This window comes from Schistocerca nitens, chromosome 12 (assembly GCF_023898315.1).
Source record: "Schistocerca nitens isolate TAMUIC-IGC-003100 chromosome 12, iqSchNite1.1, whole genome shotgun sequence".
Taxonomy (NCBI): domain Eukaryota; kingdom Metazoa; phylum Arthropoda; class Insecta; order Orthoptera; family Acrididae; genus Schistocerca; species Schistocerca nitens.
In genome coordinates, this window is record NC_064625.1 from 46,642,550 (window position 1) to 46,665,403 (window position 22,854).

Below are 22,854 nucleotides of genomic sequence, written 5' to 3' on the forward strand. Positions count from 1 at the left end.
CTGTTATACCATTTTCTGCTGCTGTTGATATTACCCGATACTCATCTGACCAGAAATCCTTGTCTTCCTTCCACTTCACTTCGCTGACCCCTACTATAGATTGAGCCTTTGCATTTCCCTTTTCAGATTTTCTAGTTTCCCTACCACGTTCAAGCTTCTGACATTCCACGCCCCGTCTCGTAGAACGTAATCGTTTCGTTGATTATTTAATCTTTTTCTCACGGTAACCTCCCCCTTAGCAGTCCCCTCCCGGAGATCCGAATGGGGGACTATTCCGGAATCTTTTGCCAATGGAGAGATCATCATGACACTTCTTCAATTACAGGCCACATGTCCTGTGGATACACGTTACGTGTCTTTAATTCAGTGGTTTCCATTGCCTTCTGCATCCTCATGTCATTGCTGATTCTTCCACCTTTAGGGGCAATTTCCCACCCCTAGGACAAGAGAGTGCCCTGAACCTCTATCCGCTCCTCCGCCCTCTTTGACAAGGCCGTTGGCAGAATGAGGCTGACTTCTTATGCCGGAAGTCTTCGGCCGCCAATGCTTAGAACTACTTAAACCTAACTAACCTAAGGACATCACATACATCCATGCCCGAGGCAGGATTCCAACCTGCGACCGTAGCGGTCACGCAGTTCCAGACTGTAGCGCCTAGAACCGCTCGGTCACCCCGGCCGGCACAGAGATAGCAAGTTACGTTACTGTTATACAATCTTTGGTGTTGTCGTGGCACAGTCTTTGCCTCTGCGCAGTCTGATACATTCTTAGTTGAAGTGTGGTACGTGATGGACGTATTCTGTAGTACAGTGTTGACTTGTGATTGTATCTGTTACATGAAGAAAGTTTTATTGTAAAGCACAGAAAGAATGAATATGATCTATGTATTGAAAGGGAAAAAGAATATAAATTTAGAGTAATGTTATTTTTTAGAAGAGAAAAAGTCTGAGGTAAGACTGGAGCACTGCGCAGCTAGTTTGTCGGAATGATTATTGTCACTTATTCAACTGCGATCACTTGCTCAGATTTGAGAGAAAGACCGCCCCACTTCCCTGAGTCATGCATTAACGTATCAACTGATTAAGGTGTTCGGATTTTTTTTTCAGAAATTCTCTGTTAACATTATGATGAAGATGATGAGGTCCCATACATAGAGCGTAGGGGACGATGCGGGAGACCCGCACCGCATACTATTCAAGGTCCTAGCGGAGGTGGTTTGCCATTGCCTTCTTCCGACCGTAATGGGAATGAATGATGATGATGATGATGAAGACGACACAACAACACCCAGTCATCTCGAGGCAGGGAAAATCCATGACCCCGCCGTGAAAAGAACCCGGGACCCCGTGCGTGGGAAGCGAGAATGCTACCGCAAGACTGCGACCGTGTTTAAATCATCGTTCAGTTTTTGAAGCATAGTACTTTTCAGACAATTGTTATGTGCGAAGATGACGCGAAGTTTTACTCAATCTTTTTGAACATACACTTCATTCTAAAATCGTTGTCTTGGAATATCATATCATTTCATAGGAATAATTACTCTCCCCCACTGTTTATCATTACGCATTACCACATGTCGTATGCAACAGCTGGAAATTTTATTTAGAAATAGAAATCTAGCTTAGCCGCTACCTGCTTGCTGTTTGCTGTAGTGCTTTCGAGAAATATGCAACAATCTTATCAAGACGAGACGTAATTGTAAATTTTGATTAGGGCCAGATATTTTTTTTACTTCAGTTGCGCACTTAATATAAAGACAAATTGCATCCAGATCAATTTCAGTTCACTTATAATTAGGTTCTGTTTAATCAAATGTTTACGAGTTTCAGCTGGATAACAGTTCGTGAGTACATAGTTTTGGTAATACGTTGATTTTTATAGAGTAGAAAGTGAAGTTGGGCTAAATTTCATACAGAAACAAATGTATTGTGGAGGTTACATCTGGATTTTTTAAAAGGATTCTGAGACCGCATGGCATCTGTAAAGGAAATCGCATACAGGATTCTAGAGCAACCAAGCCTAGAGTATTATTGCAGCGTTTGAAGTCCGTATCAAGTAGGCATTACCACACAGGCGTCGAACAAATTCAGAGACGCGCCTCTAGCATTAGGTCGATATATGCCATACTAAACTGGAACAGGAATTCTCGAGGAAATGAAATGGTGTCCTCTGGCAGAACGACGAATTTGTGTCGTGTAACAATCTTGGGTAAATCGAGAGAATCGGTACGCGAGCAGGCTGCACAATAATTCTGTTTCTATATCTCGCGTACGGGTCATGAAGATACGATCAGAGGGATTTGAATGTGCGCAGAGGCATATAAACAGTCACTGTTTTTTCGTTCATTACTGGAATAGAATAAGGATAAAACCTCTAGCATATGTACGAAGCACCCTTGATCTGAGGCTTGAGAGGTAAATGTAAATACAGAGGGTGTCCTCGGATGGAGTTCCGTGTTCTGATAGCTGAAGACATCGGCTGCTTTCGAAGAGGAACCCAGCACAGGGGTTGTCAGGTGCATGACACGTATCGACAGTCCGCAGGTAGCGATCAGTTTCCTTGCCGCGCAATCGCCGACATTTGCCGAGAAAAGGCGGAGTGCTGTGAATCCTTGTATAGAGTACTGGAAGACTGACTCGCCAGTTGCAGCATGGAGCACGACGTAAAACCGGAAAGTTTATTCCGGTGAAAAAGGTATTATTTGATGTTTCTTGTACCAGAATGGCACGCAACATTGCAGAAAATACGTTTAGTGCACAAATCAAGTCGAATCGTGCCTGCTATAAACTTAATTTCGTGTACATCTTCCGCGCCGCGTTGACCGAACTAGGAAGATCGTAGTCATGCTAGCGAACAGCCGATCAGTAGACTTGATTGTGAAAGTGGCTCTGATTTATTTATGAGAATGACAGTGCAGTCCTGTGAAAGAAACGTTTAAGAATAAAACTGAGTTTCCAGAATAAATATTCACACTGTACCGGAGCGTGCAGTGATCTTTAACTTCCTGGAAGATTATCGCTGTTTGCTTGACTAGGACTCGAACTTGAGACATTTGCATTCAGGTGCAAGAGAATTATCGAACGAGTTATCCAGGTATGACTTGGGACTCGCCCTCACAGCTCTACTCCCGCCAGTTCCCGGGTCGCAGGTTCGAGTACCGGCCCGACACACCGCTTTAACCTACCAAGAAGTTTCATATTTGAATTTTACCGAAATCGTGTTACCTTAATCGATACAACAGCAGCTGTTACCTCCCTGTCGAACTTTTTATCATACTCAAATATTCCAGTATATCTTCATGTATAGCGCCACAGAGGAAAGAGTAGCTTGCGATGGAGCTTCAGTTCCCTGGTATTGGCTATGATCGTAAAACACTCCTTCCCTTTCACCGTATCACTGCTTCAGCCGGACCGCTTATAGAGTGAAACGGCAAGTTTGAAGAAGTTGATGAGGGAAACGATGGGTTCCAAACATTTATGAGATTTTTACCTTCAGTGCTAACGATCACGAACGTTTGCAGTCTTGTATGTTACTCTTGTTGAAGCCGCAAACTGTGTTATTTAATCAGATTACGAACACACGAATGGCCGGGGCTCATATCCAGAGCCCTGCAATAAATAACTAATGCTATGCTAAGAGTGACAAGTAAATACCATGCACTGTTTCAAAAGCTCAGCTCGTTACATTGGGGAAAAGAAGCGTTTGACATTCGAGTAAGTGACAGGTTAATAATCCGCGACTCAGACTGCTACCTCGGCTAAGCCCTACAACTTTTACACTACATTACATTCATTAGGCCTATTCCATGAGTCCCACACGAAGGGGTACCCGGGATATGGAAACAAATCAAAGATACACTTTTTATTTAAGCGTAATACAAAAGAATTACTTAACATTGTGCAGTACACGGGCCGTCAAAAAAATTCCGAGACCTAATTTAATCCTGGCGTATAAGCGAAGTCAGTGCAGTAACTACGCCAGCGGCTCAAACTAACGACTGTAAATATCAGACGTGCAGTGGACGTGCGGCAATAGTGTGTGAACCTTGTCTTGTCACAGCTCTAAATCGAATGTTAAAGACATTCTCCAGAATGCTTTGAAGAAGAGAGAAGTGTGTGCAAAGTTTGTCCCGTACACCTTTACTTTGGAACAATAACGATTTTTGAACAGATCTTTGCAGGATGTTCTAGAAATAATAAAAAGCACTCCGTCGTCAGGCCGGTTCCCTACCACAAATGCAGCCATTTTGATTATAAATATGGCCACATATCTTCTGACATTGTTTCATAATTTGTCATCGAATCCATCTGCTGTAGCACTGTCTTACGGTACGGATTATGCCTTCACTAGGTGTTGAAGCAGCTCTCCGTTTAAGTCTTTTTCCGTGCAAGACTCTTCATCGTTGCATACCTTCCGCAACGAACATCCGTTTGAGCCTTTTTACTATATTCAAGCCCTGGACTCCTTCTATCAGAGTACGTGCTGTACTATAAGTAGAACATTCAAAAATACGTGAAGAAAGACGTAAATGAATGTCTGTTTGGTGATGGTGGTATCTATTCTACTGTATGTCAGTGAATCCTGGTTCCTGAAGAGGAAGGACTTTATTCATGTTCAGGTAGCTGAAATGAAAAGCACCAAGTTGGACGGGATTCCTAACTAAGAGATTGAACAAGAACTGAATATTTTTACAGTAAATCACAAAATAGAAGAACATAATCAAAACTGTAATGGACATCTGGGACGAAGGGAAGAGACAAGGATTCTAAAGATAGCCATTCAGTCGAAAGGCCTAATCTGTGAAAGGCAGAAGAAGAAGGTATCCCTCTACAATTTTGCCCGCCACTACTCGGTCGAGTAGCTCCTCAATTGGCATCACGAGGCTGAGTGCACCCCGAAAAAGGGCAACAGCGCATGGCGGCCTGGATGGTCACCCATCCAAGTGCCGACCACGACCAGAAGGCGCTTAACTTTTGTGATCGCACGGGAACCGGTGTATCCACTGCGGCAAGGTCGTTGCCCCTAGAAATAATATCGGGTGCAATTCCTATAACACAAATACTAGCCCCGTAAATAGAAGAACTAATTGGTAAATGTAAACGAGCGGAATAAACTAGTGTTTACAATTTATCCACCTATAGTAGTAATGTTATGTATTACAAATACAGCTGAACTAAGGCCTACTGTGTGTGTGTGTGTGTGTGTGTGTGTGTGTGTGTGTGTGTGAGAGAGAGAGAGAGAGAGAGAGAGAGAGAGAGAGAGAGAGAGAGAGAGAAATATGTACCCAGCAGGAACACTGAACAGGTTCTCGATGTAGGCGCAGGACCAGCAGATGTGCTCTTCTTCTTGGACGCTGACGTCTGACGGAGCACTGGAAACGTTCCAGAGCTCGAACATCAGCTACGGGCCTGGAGGCAAGTGGGAGAGGTATGCAGGCGAAATCCAAGTGCTCGCTCAGCAGCCTTCCTAACGGTGCCAACATGGTCGTTTGCCGAAATGTTATGTCCATAGGACATCAAGATAGGGTAAGATAGGGTCACAGATTCGCAAATTAATGTCCCAAAAATAAAGAAGTCTTCATTTTCTAATACTAGACAGCAATTTCTCGTCTAGCTGTCGTTACCGGTCTCTAATTACACTGAAAAGCAGGGACTGGAGCGGCGCTGCTAATGAAAGAAGCCACAAAACGCCACTGGGCAGGCTGGTGACTTCAACGCTCGTAAGGAACAGCAGCTCTCCTCCAACTGCTGCCATGTTTGAGAGCGCACGAAAAATTGATTGCCGTCTACGTCAGAACTCTGCAAACGACTGTGAGGTGCACGGCAGGGGGTACTTCCCACTGTACCTCTTATTATGGATTCTTTCCGTACTACTCGAGTATGGAGGATGTGAAGATAAGCATCTTCGTTGTATTTGCGGCACATACGGGACCGATATGTAGAGGGTTGTAGTATATTCCTTTCTTAGTCACTTTGTAAGAAGGCTTTCGCGTTAGCTGACTTCAAGTGTCTGCCAGTTCACGTTTTCCAGTATTTCCATGACGCTGTCCGACGGGTCAAACAATCCTGTGGGCACTCGTCTTGCCCTTCTTTGTATACGTTCAACATCCACCTCATTTCTCAGTATTTTTAGCCGATGCAGTCTCCTTAAATTTCCTGTTCCCTGAAATGACCATATCAGAAATCATCTACTAGACTGGTGCGTGAGTTCGTAGCATTTTTCCATAAGTATAATAAACACAACACATACACGCAACAGTGACTTTAGTCATGAATAATATATTCTCATTCACTATTTACAGCAACCTACCAATGCTGGGGTATTTTTTCGGTTCCACGGCTGTAGAAGTAATATGGTTTTGAGGCGAAGAACTCGTCGAAGTAAGATGGGTGCGTAATGGCCTCCCAACCCAACTCCACCCAACTCCTGTACAGTGTTTTTTGTCAGTCTAGCAGAATGCGGGAAGGCGTTACCTTGGAGTGTCACTTCGCGCACTCTTCCTGGTGGCTGTTCCTGGACTGAGTCTATAAGACGTCTGAGTTGTTGACAGTATATTTCAGCAGCGATAGTTACACCTCGGGGAAGCAGTTCGTAGTACATCACTGTGTCGCTGTTCCACGAGATGTATTATACACTACTGGCCATTAAAATTGCTACACCAACAAGAAATGCAGATGACAAACGGGTATTCATTGGACAAATATATTACAACAGACATGTGACTACATTTTCACGCAGTTTGGGTGCATAGATCCTGAGAAATCAGTACCCAGAACAACCACCTTTGGCCGTAATAAAGGCCTTGATACGCCTGGGCATTTAGTGAAACAGAGCTTGGATGGCGTGTACAGGTACAGCTACCCATGCAGCTTCAACACTATACCACAAGTTGTGGCTGGCGTATTGTGACGAGCCAGTTACTTGGCCACCATTCACCAGACGTTTTCAATTGGTGAGAGATCTGGAGAATGCGCTGGCCAGCGCAGCAGTCGAACATTTTATGTATCCGGAAAGGCCCGCACAGGACCTGCAACATGCGGTCGTGCATTATCCTGTCTGAATGTAGGGTTTCGCAGGGATCGAATGAAGGGTAGAACCATGGGTCGTAGCACATCTGAAGTGTAACGTCCACTGTTCAAAGTGCCGTCAATGCGAAGAAGAGATGACCGAGACGTGTAACCAATGGCACCCCATACCATCACGCCGGGTGATACACCAGTGGGTACTACAGTGGGTATTTTCACGAGGTGGCATGTCATTGGTTTTGACGTCATGTCTCCTGAACTATGTTTCGCACTCTCTTTTTTGGTAGAGGGGGCGTTGGAAGCTTTGTGGAAGTATAGAGAGCAATTCACAAAATTCCATAGCAATCGGATGAATGGGTTAGGGATGCATAACGGACAAACATGCAATAAAACATTCACTTTATTTATACAGATGTGACTGATGCACCAGACGGATCATGAGTACTAGACACAATACGGGAACGGAAAAGGAAAGATATGTTTCGTAATCTCTTCTTCTCTGTTAAATCTCATAAGCGTTTTATGAGTCTCAGACCCATAAATAATGTGTAGGTCATCAGCGAGATGAAACCGTTATTTATAACTCAAGATGACACGGTCAAAAGAGTTGTCCTTCATGCACTAAATTTGCGTCTGCGAGACAAATCGGAGCGCCTAGGCCTTGGAAGTATTTCTTTCACGCCCCCCACACAGACGTCACTGGAACTGAAAACTCGCGGCTCGGCCTCCTATCAGAGCTACATCCTCCCACACACGTTCATCATCAGCTTTATACTGTTCCGGCGTAAAATTCAAGCGCCAGCACGACGGTCAGGAACGGTAGAGCGGAGACGAATGTGAAGAAGACGTCAGCCAATCGCACGCGGACCCACCCCCCTCCAGGATGACAAGCCGACACGAAGGGGACATAAGCGGCCCAGCTGAAGACTAGCCGTTCTACGAGCTCTACAGCTGCTTCTTAGGAACTGTATTGTTTCACTTGTATTAGGCATTGTCTATACTGATGAGATTTCGCATTTTGCCCGTCGCCCATTGCTTGTGATCCATCTCTGTATATTCTCAAAGTTAAAAATTGTCATTTATCTTACTATAATAAAAAAATTCATTAATACAATTTTCTTGAATTGTTGTCTAGCGATCTGAGAAAGCAGGTTTCCTAGACACCCTGTATCAGACGAGTGGGCAAGACACAACATACACACTCTTAGTTGCACCCTACCATTTCCATTTACAAAAACATCAAAGGCTTTCAAACTTGTCAATTTGTGGCTCCTCATCTAATTTAATAATGAACGAATGATAAACTGTAATGCCAGCCTCACCTCTGGCAAAATTGAAAAACAAGAAGATTGTTGTACTCGGAAATCTCCATCTTTGCACCCAATGCTTTAAAGTAGAAAGCCGAGGTAAGATTTACAAGCATTGGCACAGCTGAAGTAGCGGTTTTCGTCTTACAGTCTAGTTTCCTTATAGCACAAATAGAAGTTATGGCAAGCACTCAAATCCTCAGTAGTCATTATAATTTTATTCACAACTGTTATTTTGCAAGCAACTGCGGCATAAATTTTTTTCAAAATAAAATTTAGTCATCTGCACAACTGTAATATTTATTGCACTTAACCGTTTTCGACAGAATAATCTGTCATTTTCTGAAGTTCAATATTGGCTTATAACTGGGATGTCGTGTGACTAGGGCCTCCCGTCGGGTAGACCGTTCGCCGGGTGCAAGTCTTTCGAGCTGACGCCACTTCGGCGACTTGCGCATCGATGGGGATGAAATGATGATGATAAACACTACACCCAGTCCCTGAGCGGAGAAATTCTCCGACCCAGCCGGGAATCGAACCCGGGCCCTTAGGACTGAGATTCAGCCGTGCTGACCACTCAGCTACTCGGGCCGGACATAACAGTGATAAGCAAATGTCAATATCTTTGTCAGTGAAGCAGAATGCATGAAATATCTCAAAATGTAAGTAACGTACAGGATAATCATAATACACGGGTTGACAACTTACGGGTGAATAATTGCATACACTATGTTCATTTTGCGTCACGTCACGGCAGGGTGTTGAGGCCTGCTTAGCCTTGTTACAACTCAATACTGAATTTCCGAAAATGACAGATTAATCTGTCGAAAACTCTTAAGTGCAGTAAAATTTTTCAGTAGCCCAAGTGGCAACTGAAATTTTTTTTTTAAAAAAAAAGAAGTATTCTTTTCTAAATATCCTTTACAATTTGATACATTTCACCACAATTTTTTTTCTTTTTTTTTTGATACGTAGAAAACGGGATATCAGTTTGTGCATGGCAATGCACGATACCGTTATGCTCCGAAAAATGCTGCGCGAAAATGCGATTTTTCAGAGTTTTTTCGGTTTTAGTGGTCGCAGAGATGATGGGTTAAATGGTTTGGACAGCCCTTGGCCAAGCGGCCATTTGTACACCCGTCGGGAGAACGGACACCCTGTAGCTATCCTAGAGTACAGGTTCGAAATTTAAACTTTTCATACTTCCTCCACTCCCAGCAAAATCAGCGAAGCGGTTGGTTCTTCTACATTAGGTGAGGTGCGGGATGGGCTTTGGGCAGCTTATAAAAGCACCATTTGTTCATGGGCAATTTCTGGGAAAACCGCGAAAAACCGTTCTTTCTAGGTACCAAAGGTAACACTTGCTGGGATTGCCTGTAATTTCAATTCATGGCAGGTTATCGAAATTTTTATCCTACGTTCTGAAGATGATATTCTTGTTGATCTTCGAAACATTTTTGATAATATTGTCCGTTCTCGGTGTCCAAAGGTACACAGTTACCACAATTAAGTGAAAAACCGCAAAAAAAAACGATTTTTAGCCGTTTTTTCACCGTATTATCTAAATAATTAACCGCAGTAAAAGGTTCAAATTTTAAATGTACAGTCTTTAGACATTCATCTAGAAACGCCGTTTTCCCGTTTTCGAAAACCGGTATCCGAGATACACCTGAAAGAGGGAAGAGCACTTCTACGATTCCTATTCATGGCGAAATGTCGAAATTTTTACCATATGATCTTAAGACGAAGTTCTTGGGGAACCTTGACACTTTTTTCAGTATCACTATCCGTTACGAAGATCCAGAGGTTCAAAGTTATCATACTTATGAACATAAAACATACATGTAATGTTCGGTCTGAGGCATCAGTCTCATTTTAACTGATGCAAAAAGCACATGGTAATGGCTCTAGGAATATCTAAAGCTGTATAAGGCCACCAATCTATGTTTTCAGTCAGCATTTTTTCATCAATAAAACTTTATGACGCCCTATCTCTGTATAATGGGCACTTCACGCAAATACAAATATGTTCATAATCTTACGGCAGTGACTAAAAGTGGGCTAAAATGGTTTTAACATGCCTGAAAAGAACATAAAATGACTGCCAAAAATTGTGTAAACCTGGAAAGACTGCAATCGTAGTAAAATATACGAATTGTTGTTACACTTTTAAGACACGGATGGGCAAAGTATAAAGTATCCAGAAGAAATATAAAGCAAACAATTTTGTGTTTATATTATGCTTACTTATTTGTTGTTTATATGTGCCAAAATACATAAATGTGTCGAAGTATATTAATAAACAGTCAAAAATTTATTGACCTCTAGAATTTGTTTTATATAAGCAGCACACCCTGGTGTAACACAGAAATGAAGGGAACCAGCGGAAAAATGCTCCTGAACACAAAAAAGGCTAATATGTTCCCCCTAAAAAAAATTAGTAAACTACGCAACGTACAATTCGCGTAGGGATGATCGGAGTAATGGATCGTATAGAGCCATACAGACTCATTTTTCGTGGCTTAGTGGACGAATATAACAGGAAAAATAATCGATAATATAAATACTTTGTACCCTTCACCATGGAATGTACAGTGGTTTGTGGAGAACAAATATAGTCACAGATGAAAATGTATATTCTCTTGAAAACTACGAATTTACCAGAAGCTTGTCGCTGAATTGACTGTAGCCTAAGTTTCTAGAGCAAAAGCTTACTGCGTCACGCCTTCTAAAATGCCCTCTCCTTTTTGTTTTCCCAACTGACCGTTTTGATCGTCACGCTTTTCACATTCAATTAGCAGTTTGTTTGTTGTTCTATTACAGTAAACAAACATTTGCGGAACTGTATTGGCTGCTGCAGCATCAAACTCCTTACAAAATGTTAATCACGTGCAAACACTCGCTTCTGCCGCCGGCTCCAACTCGCTGTTTAATACGAAACTAAGTTTTCGTCGTGTAATGAGTGGCGCTGTAGTTAGACGCCGAGCGAGCACAGTCCCGCGATGTCTCAACGTGAAGTCCAGAACCACCCAATTAGCGCAGTTCCACGTTTAATGGACTATCTCTCCTGCAGCGAACGGTCCAGAGCAAACGGAACCGACGAAATGTATTATAGCATCCATGAGAAGGATAAAAGAAAAAGAGTGCAAAATAATGCTTCCTGCAGATTCAAACAGCGCACCGGATACAAATATTGCTCGTCTTCTAAAACAAAGCGTTCTTCGCTTCTTCGTCAAAAACAAACGAGTCTCCTCTTTTAGAACAAAGTTTCAGTTCTAAAAAAACAAGCCGTATCTTCTAATAGAGAAAAGACTCCTTTTCTAGAACAACCAAGTACGACCCTCCTCTTGTAAAATAACACTGTCCCTCTTTCAGTAGTTCATACTGTGCCAGTAGTAAGACGTACTACTTAGGCGATTTCGAGAAAATCGCAAGAGACGTTTTGCGCGTCTGTGATATACCGGTGCGTTCCGACCATGAACAAAAGACGGCGGCGGTCATGTGGTCACGTACATGCTCCGTAGTCGATGGATCGATGGATCGAATCCCGCTTATTTTTTTAAATTTATATTTTCTTCAACACTAGCCATATTATTTCATACATACTAAATTTGAAAGAAAAATGTTATGAAAAGAATTGTGTATTTCCATTGAAACGTCCCCTTTTTTGAACAATTATACAGGACTGTGCTTAACCTGACACACAATATTTTTTTAGCGCAACGCAATCTGACTTTCAAAAAATCCATACAAAAGAATGGCCCTGACTAACATTAACCTATACCTTTCACAAATCACTTACCTCAGAAAAATCTTCGTTACTGGAACTACTGCAATACAGCGAGCGCCACTACTACCAGCTAAATAAAAGATTCAAACTACTGAAGGCACTAACTACTGATAGGCATAGTTAGCAAACGAAAGATTTTAATAGAGAACAAACAATGTATTTACCTTAATAATCATATATATATACACTCCTGGAAATTGAAATAAGAACACCGTGAATTCATTGTCCCAGGAAGGGGAAACTTTATTGACACATTCCTGGGGTCAGATACATCACATGATCACACTGACAGAACCACAGGCACATAGACACAGGCAACAGAGCATGCACAATGTCGGCACTAGTACAGTGTATATCCACCTTTCGCAGCAATGCAGGCTGCTATTCTCCCATGGAGACGATCGTAGAGATGCTGGATGTAGTCCTGTGGAACGGCTTGCCATGCCATTTCCACCTGGCGCCTCAGTTGGACCAGCGTTCGTGCTGGACGTGCAGACCGCGTGAGACGACGCTTCATCCAGTCCCAAACATGCTCAATGGGGGACAGATCCGGAGATCTTGCTGGCCAGGGTAGTTGACTTACACCTTCTAGAGCACGTTGGGTGGCACGGGATACATGCGGACGTGCATTGTTCTGTTGGAACAGCAAGTTCCCTTGCCGGTCTAGGAATGGTAGAACGATGGGTTCGATGACGGTTTGGATGTACCGTGCACTATTCAGTGTCCCCTCGACGATCACCAGTGGTGTACGGCCAGTGTAGGAGATCGCTCCCCACACCATGATGCCGGGTGTTGGCCCTGTGTGCCTCGGTCGTATGCAGTCCTGATTGTGGCGCTCACCTGCACGGCGCCAAACACGCATACGACCATCATTGGCACCAAGGCAGAAGCGACTCTCATCGCTGAAGACGACACGTCTCCATTCGTCCCTCCATTCACGCCTGTCGTGACACCACTGGAGGCGGGCTGCACGATGTTGGGGCGTGAGCGGAAGACGGCCTAACGGTGTGCGGGACCGTAGCCCAGCTTCATGGAGACGGTTGCGAATGGTCCTCGCCGATACCCCAGGAGCAACAGTGTCCCTAATTTGCTGGGAAGTGGCGGTGCGGTCCCCTACGGCACTGTGTAGGATCCTACGGTCTTGGCGTGCATGCGTGCGTCGCTGCGGTCCGGTCCCAGGTCGACGGGCACGTGCACCTTCCGCCGACCACTGGCGACAACTTCGATGTACTGTGGTGACCTCACGCCCCACGTGTTGAGCAATTCGGCGGTACGTCCACCCGGCCTCCCGCATGCCCACTATACGCCCTCGCTCAAAGTCCGTCAACTGCACATACGGTTCACATCCACGCTGTCGCGGCATGCTACCAGTGTTAAAGACTGCGATGGAGCTCCGTATGCCACGGCAAACTGGCTGACACTGACGGCGGCGGTGCACAAATGCTGCGCAGCTAGCGCCATTCGACGGCCAACACCGCGGTTCCTGGTGTGTCCGCTGTGCCGTGCGTGTGATCATTGCTTGTACAGCCCTCTCGCAGTGTCCGGAGCAAGTATGGTGGGTCTGACACACCGGTGTCAATGTGTTCTTTTTTCCATTTCCAGGAGTATATGCTGGCGGCTCACCTCCAACTGCGCAACGCTACGCGCTGTTCACATCCAGCTGCCGCTGCCCAACACTACAATGGCAGACAACAATGCAAACCAGCCACAGACTGCACACAGCACAGCCAGTGATTCTCACACAGACCGCTACGTTACGTTGCCAATAAGAAAACATAAACAGCCTACTTACACCATGAACATTATTGAATTTTCAATGTTATTTCGCTGGTTACTGATTTTTACAGTGGCAATACATATGAGACTTTTATTTCTGTAGGCAAGTTAAAAAGTTTACAAAGAGCATTCCGACTTGTTCGTATTTGGCTGACAACGAACGAGAAGTAGCTCCTCGTGAAGATGCTGTTAACATAAATTCAGTCGTACATCGCAAATTTTCGGTAGCGATATTTACGAAAATGTTGCGTTACGCATGGTTTGCATCCAGATTGTAGAAAAAAAGCAAGTTTTTTTTTCAAAATGTCAACCAGCTTTGTTTTTCCTTAGAAAATATGAAGCTTTGTCATGCAAACGGGAAAATTGCAACTTCTAATGTCGAAAGCACATTCGTCGATTAATCGTGTATTACTCTCAATTCTGGCATATTGTAACTCATTGTATTACTGAATAAAAATATTTAAATATATATTTATCGCTGTTTGGCTTATAAGCCGAAAATTGGCGGTGTACGACTGAATGTATTTTAGTAGCATCTTCACGACAAGCAATTTCTCGTTCTAGAATGAAATTTTTACTCTACAGCGGACTGTGCGCTGATATGAAACTTCCTGGCAGATTAAAACTGTGTGCCCGACCGAGACTCGAACTCGGGACCTTTGCCTTTCGCGGGAAAGTGCTCTACCAACTGAGCTACCCAAGGACGACTCATGTCCCCTCCTCACAGTTTTAATCTCCCAGGAAGTTTCATTTCAGCGCACACTCCGCTGTAGAGTGAAAATTTCATTCTAGAAACATCCCCCAGGCTGTGGCTAAGCCATGTCACCGCCATATCCTTTGTTTCAGGAGTGCTAGTTCTGCAAGGTTCGCAGGAGAGCTTCTGTGAAGTTTGGAAGGTAGGAGACGAGGTACTGGCGGAATTAAAGCTGTGAGTACGGGGCGTGAGTCGTGCTTGGGTAGCTCAGTTGGTAGAGCACTTGCCCGCTAAAGGCAAAGATCCCGAGTTCGAGTCTCGGTCCGGCACACAGTTTTAATCTGCCAGGAAGCTTCAATATCTCGTTCGTTATCAATCACTTATGAACAAGTCTGGAGGCGCTTGATAAAGTTTTTAACTTGCCTCTACAAATAAAAGTCGCGTAGCAATAAAACGTTTAAGAATAAGGATGGAACTGTCAAACTACTGTCACACCGTAATTAACATTTTATTTTCAACATATTTACATCATTTACCACCTTAGTAAAACAGTGACAGGTATAAGACAGACCACTACAGACGTAATTTGGACGTTACATCAGTCCAGACGTACTTGACAATGGCGATAAAGGGCAAAACTTCCGTGAACAAAGATTTACTTGTTATAAGCAGCTATTTGGTGCATCTATTCTAATAATCACGTTATCAGACATATACAGGGTGTATCATAATTAATGGCGGAAACGCATACAGTTGAAAGTACACGATACTAGCAGCAAAAAAGTTTCAGTAAACATAGGGTCGAAAATCTATACCTTTAGAGCTACGAGCAATTTTTCATTTGCGATATTGTGAAACAAATCTCTTCTAATGCATGCTCTTTGCTTTCCATATTTTGAGAAGTGGCAGTATGGACCAACACAAGAAAAAAATGTCCAGTAAACAAGTGCTCTAAAATGCATACGTTAAGTGCTATGAGCACTTTTTCATCCCCGCTACTTTTAAACATAACTTTCCTAAGGAACAAATACTCATAACTTTTAAGGTATGCATTTTAGAGCACATATTTACTGGACATTTTTTTCTTGTTTTGGTCCATACTACCACTTCCCAAAATATGGAAAGCAAAGAGTTTGCAGTAGAAGAGATTTGTTTCACAGTCTCGAAAATGAAAAATTGCTCGTAGCTCTTAAGGTATGGATTTTGGACCCTATGTTTACTCAGACATTTTTGCTTCTAGTATCGTGTACTTTCAACTGTATACGTTTACGCCATTAATTATGATACGCCCTGTATTAAAACTACTGATCCTGAAGAAGTAGTTTCAAGTAGACTTTAGTGGTTGATATTTATTGATGTTTTCGTTTCCAGCCTCTTTAAGGATCTTCACTATCAGTCCTCGAAGTTCAGCAGGAGCTTGATTCGTTCGTAGCATCTTATTACACATTCCCTACGCGGAATTTCCAGCAGTTTCGCAAAAAATACTGCTTGGTCAGGCCATAAGGGGCTTGTGCCTTGTTCTTGGATGGCACTCTTTCTGATGACGTCAAACACCACTTGCTCTGTGAATTTCTCCATCAAGCACGCATTTTCCTGTTCCCCGACGTGTACTTGAAGGTAATTCAACAATTTAACGACATCATTTTCGCCAGACGGTAGTTCTGTGTAGACCCGAGACAAATGTTCTCCCATTATCGCCAGTATATCTCGAAGGGCCCTAACACTTCTTCCGTCAGTTGTTTTTATTTCCGGTTTCGCATGGCAGCTCTAAGTGTCTACGGTCACACGACGTGTCTGCCGTACCAGTAATAAATTATATAAATTGTATCACGGGTTGTACTTTGGCTGCCACTTGTATCCAAATGTTGGTTTCCATGTAAGCGCATTCTCTTTTATTTTCATAATGTCAGTCGAGTATTTATTTATATCACTTTTCTTGCTTGACTGTCTCAGGGCATGGGGCAGAAATTCTGACATTCGCGTCTACTTCTAACCGAATGCATTAATGTTCTTCTGAGTTTTTGGTTTCCCACAATTTACCTTCCATTTCATTACATTTGCGTAGCTATTCATTTGCCTTCTGCATTGTTCTCAGTTACGGCCTATCTCATCGGTTACGTGCTTGCTTTTTACGAGGTGCATTCAAGTTCTAAGGCCTCCGATTTTTTTTTTTTCTAATTAACTACTCTTCCCCCATGAACCATGGACCTTGCCGTTGGTGGGGAGGCTTGCGTGCCTCAGCGATACAGATGGCCGTACCGTAGGTGCAACCACAACGGAGGGGTATCTGTTGAGAGGCCAGACAAACATGTGGTTCCTGAAGAGAGGCAGCAGCCTTTTCAGTAGTTGCAGGGGCAACAGCCTGGATGATTGACTGATCTGGCCTCGTAACATTAACCAAAACGGCCTTGCTGTGCTGGTACTGCGAACGGCTGAAAGCAAGGGGAAACTACAGCCGTAATTTTTCCCCGTCCTCTTGGGTAAAATATTCCGGAGGTAAAATAGTCCCCCATTCGGATCTCCGGGCGGGGACTACTCAAGAGGATGTCGTTATCAGGAGAAAGAAAACTGGCATTCTACGGATCGGAGCGTGGAATGTCAGATCCCTTAATCGGGTAGGTAGGTTAGAAAATTTAAAAAGGGAAATGGATAGGTTAAAGTTAGATATAGTGGGAATTAGTGAAGTTCGGTGGCAGGAGGAACAAGACTTTTGGTCAGATGATTACAGGGTTATAAATACAAAATCAAATAGGGGTAATGCAGGAGTAGGTTTAATAATGAATAAACAAATAGGAGTGCGGGTTAGCTACTACAAACAGCATAGTGAACGCATTATTGTGGCCAAGATAGACACAAAGCCCATGCCTACTACAGTAGTACAAGTTTATATGCCAACTAGCTCTGCAGATGATGAAGAAATTGATGAAATGTATGACGAGATAAAAGAAATTATTCAGGTAGTGAAGGGAGACGAAAATTTAATAGTCATGGGTGACTGGAATTCGTCAGTAGGAAAAGGGAGAGAAGGAAACATAGTAGGTGAATATGGATTGGGGGGAAGAAATGAAAGAGGAAGCCGCCTTGTAGAATTTTGCACAGAGCATAAATTAATCATAGCTAACACTTGGTTCAAGAATCATAAAAGAAGGTTGTATACCTGGAAAAATCCTGGAGATACTAATAGGTATCAGATAGATTATATAATGGTAAGACAGAGATTTAGGAACCAGGTTTTAAATTGTAAGACATTTCCAGGGGCAGATGTGGATTCTGACCACAATCTATTGGTTATGAACTGCAGATTGAAACTGAAGAAACTGCAAAAAGGTGGGAATTTAAGGAGATGGGACCTGGATAAACTGAAAGAACCAGAGGTTGTAGAGAGTTTCAGGGAGAGCATAAGGGAACAATTGACAGGAATGGGGGAAAGAAATACAGTAGAAGAAGAATGGGTAGCTCTGAGGGATGAAGTAGTGAAGGCAGCAGAGGATCAAGTAGGTAAAAAGACGAGGGCTAATAGAAATCCTTGGGTAACAGAAGAAATATTGAATTTAATTGATGAATGGAGAAAATATAAAAATGCAGTAAATGAAGCAGGCGAAAGGGAATACAAACGTCTCAAAAATGAGATCGACAGAAAGTGCAAAATGGCTAAGCAGGGATGGCTAGAGGACAAATGTAAGGATGTAGAGGCTTGTCTCACTAGGGGTAAGATAGATACTGCCTACAGGAAAATTAAAGAGACCTTTGGAGAGAAGAGAACCACTTGTATGAATATCAAGAGCTCAGATGGCAACCCAGTTCTAAGCAAAGAAGGGAAGGCAGAAAGGTGGAAGGAGTATATAGAGGGTTTATACAAGGGCGATGTACTTGAGGACAGTATAATGGAAATGGAAGAGGATGTAGATGAAGATGAAATGGGAGATAAGATACTGCGTGAAGAGTTTGACAGAGCACTGAAAGACCTGAGTCGAAACAAGGCCCCGGGAGTAGACAACATTCCATTAGAACTACTGATGGCCTTGGGAGAGCCAGTCATGACAAAACTCTACCATCTGGTGAGCAAGATGTATGAGACAGGCGAAATACCCACAGACTTCAAGAAGAATATAATAATTCCAATACCAAAGAAAGCAGGTGTTGACAGATGTGAAAATTACCGAACTATCAGTTTAATAAGTCACGGCTGCAAAATACTAACACGAATTCTTTACAGACGAATGGAAAAACTGGTAGAAGCGGACCTCGGGGAAGATCAGTTTGGATTCCGTAGAAATGTCGGAACACGTGAGGCAATACTAACCTTACGACTTATCTTAGAAGAAAGATTAAGAAAAGGCAAACCTACGTTTCTAGCGTTTGTAGACTTGGAGAAAGCTTTTGACAACGTTAACTGGAATACTTTCTTCCAAATTCTGAAGGTGGCAGGGGTAAAATACAGGGAGCGAAAGGCTATTTACAATTTGTACAGAAACCAGTTGGCAGTTATAAGAGTCGAGGGGCATGAAAGGGAAGCAGTGGTTGGGAAAGGAGTGAGACAGGGTTGTAGCCTCTCCCCGATGTTATTCAATCTGTATATTGAGCAAGCAGTAAAGGAAACAAAAGAAAAATTCGGAGTAGGTATTAAAATTCATGGAGAAGAAGTAAAAACTTTGAGGTTCGCCGATGACATTGTAATTCTGTCAGAGACAGCAAAGGACTTGGAAGAGCAGTTGAACGGAATGGACAGTATCTTGAAAGGAGGATATAAGATGAACATCAACAAAAGCAAAACGAGGATAATGGAATGTAGTCAAATTAAATCGGGTGATGCTGAGGGGATTAGATTAGGAAATGAGACACTTAAAGTAGTAAAGGAGTTTTGCTATTTAGGGAGTAAAATAACTGATGATGGTCGAAGTAGAGAGGATATAAAATGTAGACTGGCAATGGCAAGGAAATCGTTTCTGAAGAAGAGAAATTTGTTAACATCGAGTATAGATTTAAGTGTCAGGATGTCGTTTCTGAAAGTATTTGTATGGAGTGTAGCCATGTATGGAAGTGAAACATGGACGATAACCAGTTTGGACAAGAAGAGAATAGAAGCTTTCGAAATGTGGTGCTACAGAAGAATGCTGAAGATAAGGTGGGTAGATCACGTAACTAATGAGGAGGTATTGAATAGGATTGGGGAGAAGAGAAGTTTGTGGCACAACTTGACTAGAAGAAGGGATCGGTTGGTAGGACATGTTTTGAGGCATCAAGGGATCACAAATTTAGCATTGGAGGGCAGCGTGGAGGGTAAAAATCGTAGAGGGAGACCAAGAGATCAATACACTAAGCAGATTCAGGAGGATGTAGGTTGCAGTAGGTACTGGGAGATGAAGAAGCTTGCACAGGATAGAGTAGCATGGAGAGCTGCATCAAACCAGTCTCAGGACTGAAGACCACAACAACAACAACAACAATTAACTACTCACCCGAAATCGATGAAACTGGCGTTACTTCTCGACGTAATCGTCCTGCAGACGTACACATTTTTCACAACGCTGACGCCATGATTCCATGGCAGCGGAGAAGGCTTCTTTAGGAGTCTGTTTTGACCACTGGAAAATCGCTGAGGCAATAGCAGCACGGCTTGTGAATGTGCGGCCACGGAGAGTGTCTTTCATTGTTGGAAAAAGCCAAAAGTCGCTACGAGCCAGGTCAGGTGAGTAGGGAGCATGAGGAATCACTTCAAAGTTGTTATCACGAAGAAACTGTTGCGTAACGTTAGCTCGATGTGCGGGTGCGTTGTCTTGGTGAAACAACACACGCGCAGCCCTTCCCGGACGTTTTTGTTGCAGTGCAGGAAGGAATTTACAGAATGAGATTTTCACTCTGCAGCGGAGTGTGCGCTGATATGAAACTTCCTGGCAGATTAAAACTGTGTGCCCGACCGAGACTCGAAGGTCCCGAGTTCGAGTCTCGGTCGGGCACACAGTTTTAATCTGCCAGGAAGTTTCAGGAAGGAATTTGTTCTTCAAAACATTTTCGTAGGATGCACCTGTTACCGTAGTGCCCTTTGGAACGCAATGGGTAAGGATTACGCCCTCGCTGTCCCAGAACATGGACACCATCATTTTTTCAGCACTGGCGGTTACCCGAAATTTTTTTGGTGGCCGTGAATCTGTGTGCTTCCATTGAGCTGACTGGCGTTTTGTTTATGGATTGAAAAATGGCAACTACGTCTCATCCATTGTCACAACCGACGAAAAGAAAGTCCCATTCGTGCTGTCGTTGCGCGTCGACATTGCTTGGCAACATGCCACACGGGCAGCCGTGTGGTCGTCCGTCAGCATTCGTGGCACCCACCTGGATGACACTTTTCGCATTTTCAGGTCGTCATGCAGGATTGTGTGCACAGAACCCACAGAAATGCCAACTCTGGAGGCGATCTGTTCAACAGTCATTCGGTGATCCCCCAAAACAATTCTCTCCACTTTCTCGATCATGTCGTCAGACCGGCTTGTGTGAGCCCGAGGTTGTTTCGGTTTGTTGTCACACGACGTTCTGCCTTCATTAAACTGTCGCACCCACGAACGCACTTTCAACACATCCATAACTCCATCACCACATGTCTCCTTTAACTGTCGATGAATTTAAATTGGTTTCACACCACGCAAATTCAGAAAACGACTGATTGCACGCTGTTCAAGTAAGGAAAACGTCGCCATTTTAAGTATTTAAAACAGTTCTCAAATCTCGCCGCTGGCGGTAAAATTCCATCTGCCGTTCTGTGCTGCCATCTCTGGGACGTATTGACAATGAACGCGGCCTCATTTTAAAACAATGCGCATGTTTCTATCTCTTTCCTGTCCGGAGAAAAAAAAAATCGGAGGCTTTAGAACTTGAATGCACCTCGTACGACCGATGTGTTTAGTTTCCACAAGCTTCGATCTCTACAAATACGCTACCAATGTAAATTTACTCGAGTGAGCTTGATGCTTGGTTTGTTTTGGTGATGTGATCAAGCAACGAGGTCATCGGTCCCATCGAATTAGGGAACGATGGGGAAGGAAATCGGTCCTGCTCTTTCAAAGGAACCAATAGGTCTGGGACGCTCTAGGGACATGGGTTGCATTACGTCAGAATTCACCAACCACTCTCCACGACTTGCGAGCAACTCTGCAGGAAAAATGGGTGTCATTGACTCAACATGAGGTTGATGACATCATTAACAGCATGTCCCGTCGTTGTCAGGCCTTTATTGGTGCCAGAGGTGGTCACATACCACCAAATGGCTCAAATGGCTCTGAGCACTATGGGACTTAACAGCGGAGGTCATCAGTCTCCTAGAACTTAGAATTACTTAAACCTAACTAACCTAAGGACATCACACACATCCATGCCCGAGGCAGGATTCCAACCTGCGACCGTAGCAGTCGCGCGGTTCTTGACTGAAGCGCCTAGAACCGCTCGGCCGCCGCGGCCGGCCCACATACCATCCTGAGCACATTAACCAGTTGTCGGAATGTGTGTGCAAATCCGTTAATTTGGGGAAAAAGGCGAAGAACATTTTTGTCTACCATTATGTATGATGCAGTTGTTTAAGTTTTTGTACTCTCTACATTGTTTCTACTCAACTATCACCTATTTACTCTGTTTTGTGGTAAAATAAAAGAAGCCTTGCAAAATTTCCTTTGGCTGCTTTGATTTTGGACACCAGTGTTGTCACATTGTGTAAATGCTTTCCATATCTGGAGATGATAACTTTGGGTGCCGAAACCGGTTATCGAGAATAAAGGTTCTCATTAACGATTTTGACAAAGAAGTTTATCTTCACTAATCTACTTTCACACTCCACCTCTTGCTTCTCAAAATGAGTAAACTAAATTTTTATTCTTGTTGATATGTTTTAGAAGACAGTGCTAGGTTAACAAACATATGTAATTGGCATAGTTTGAATCCTACATCCATTAAGAATTTGCTTTTATTTTAATAGATGGAAGTAAACATACACTGAGGACTATATGCCAGTTTAAAGAGTTGCAGATTTTTTATGTAAAGATATTTTCCAGTGATTTTCTCACATTTTAATATACCATACAATATTTTGATTTTTCACATTAACAAAACCGGAATTACACTATTCGCGCTTATTATACAAAAATATGTCCGATCACATCAGAGTTAACCTTACGACTCTCACACTCTGCGGAAATAACAAGGGTCCAAAGGATTTACATTTTTTCTTAACAAATGATTTCCTACTAATTTTCGTTACATTATTAATTTCGATTA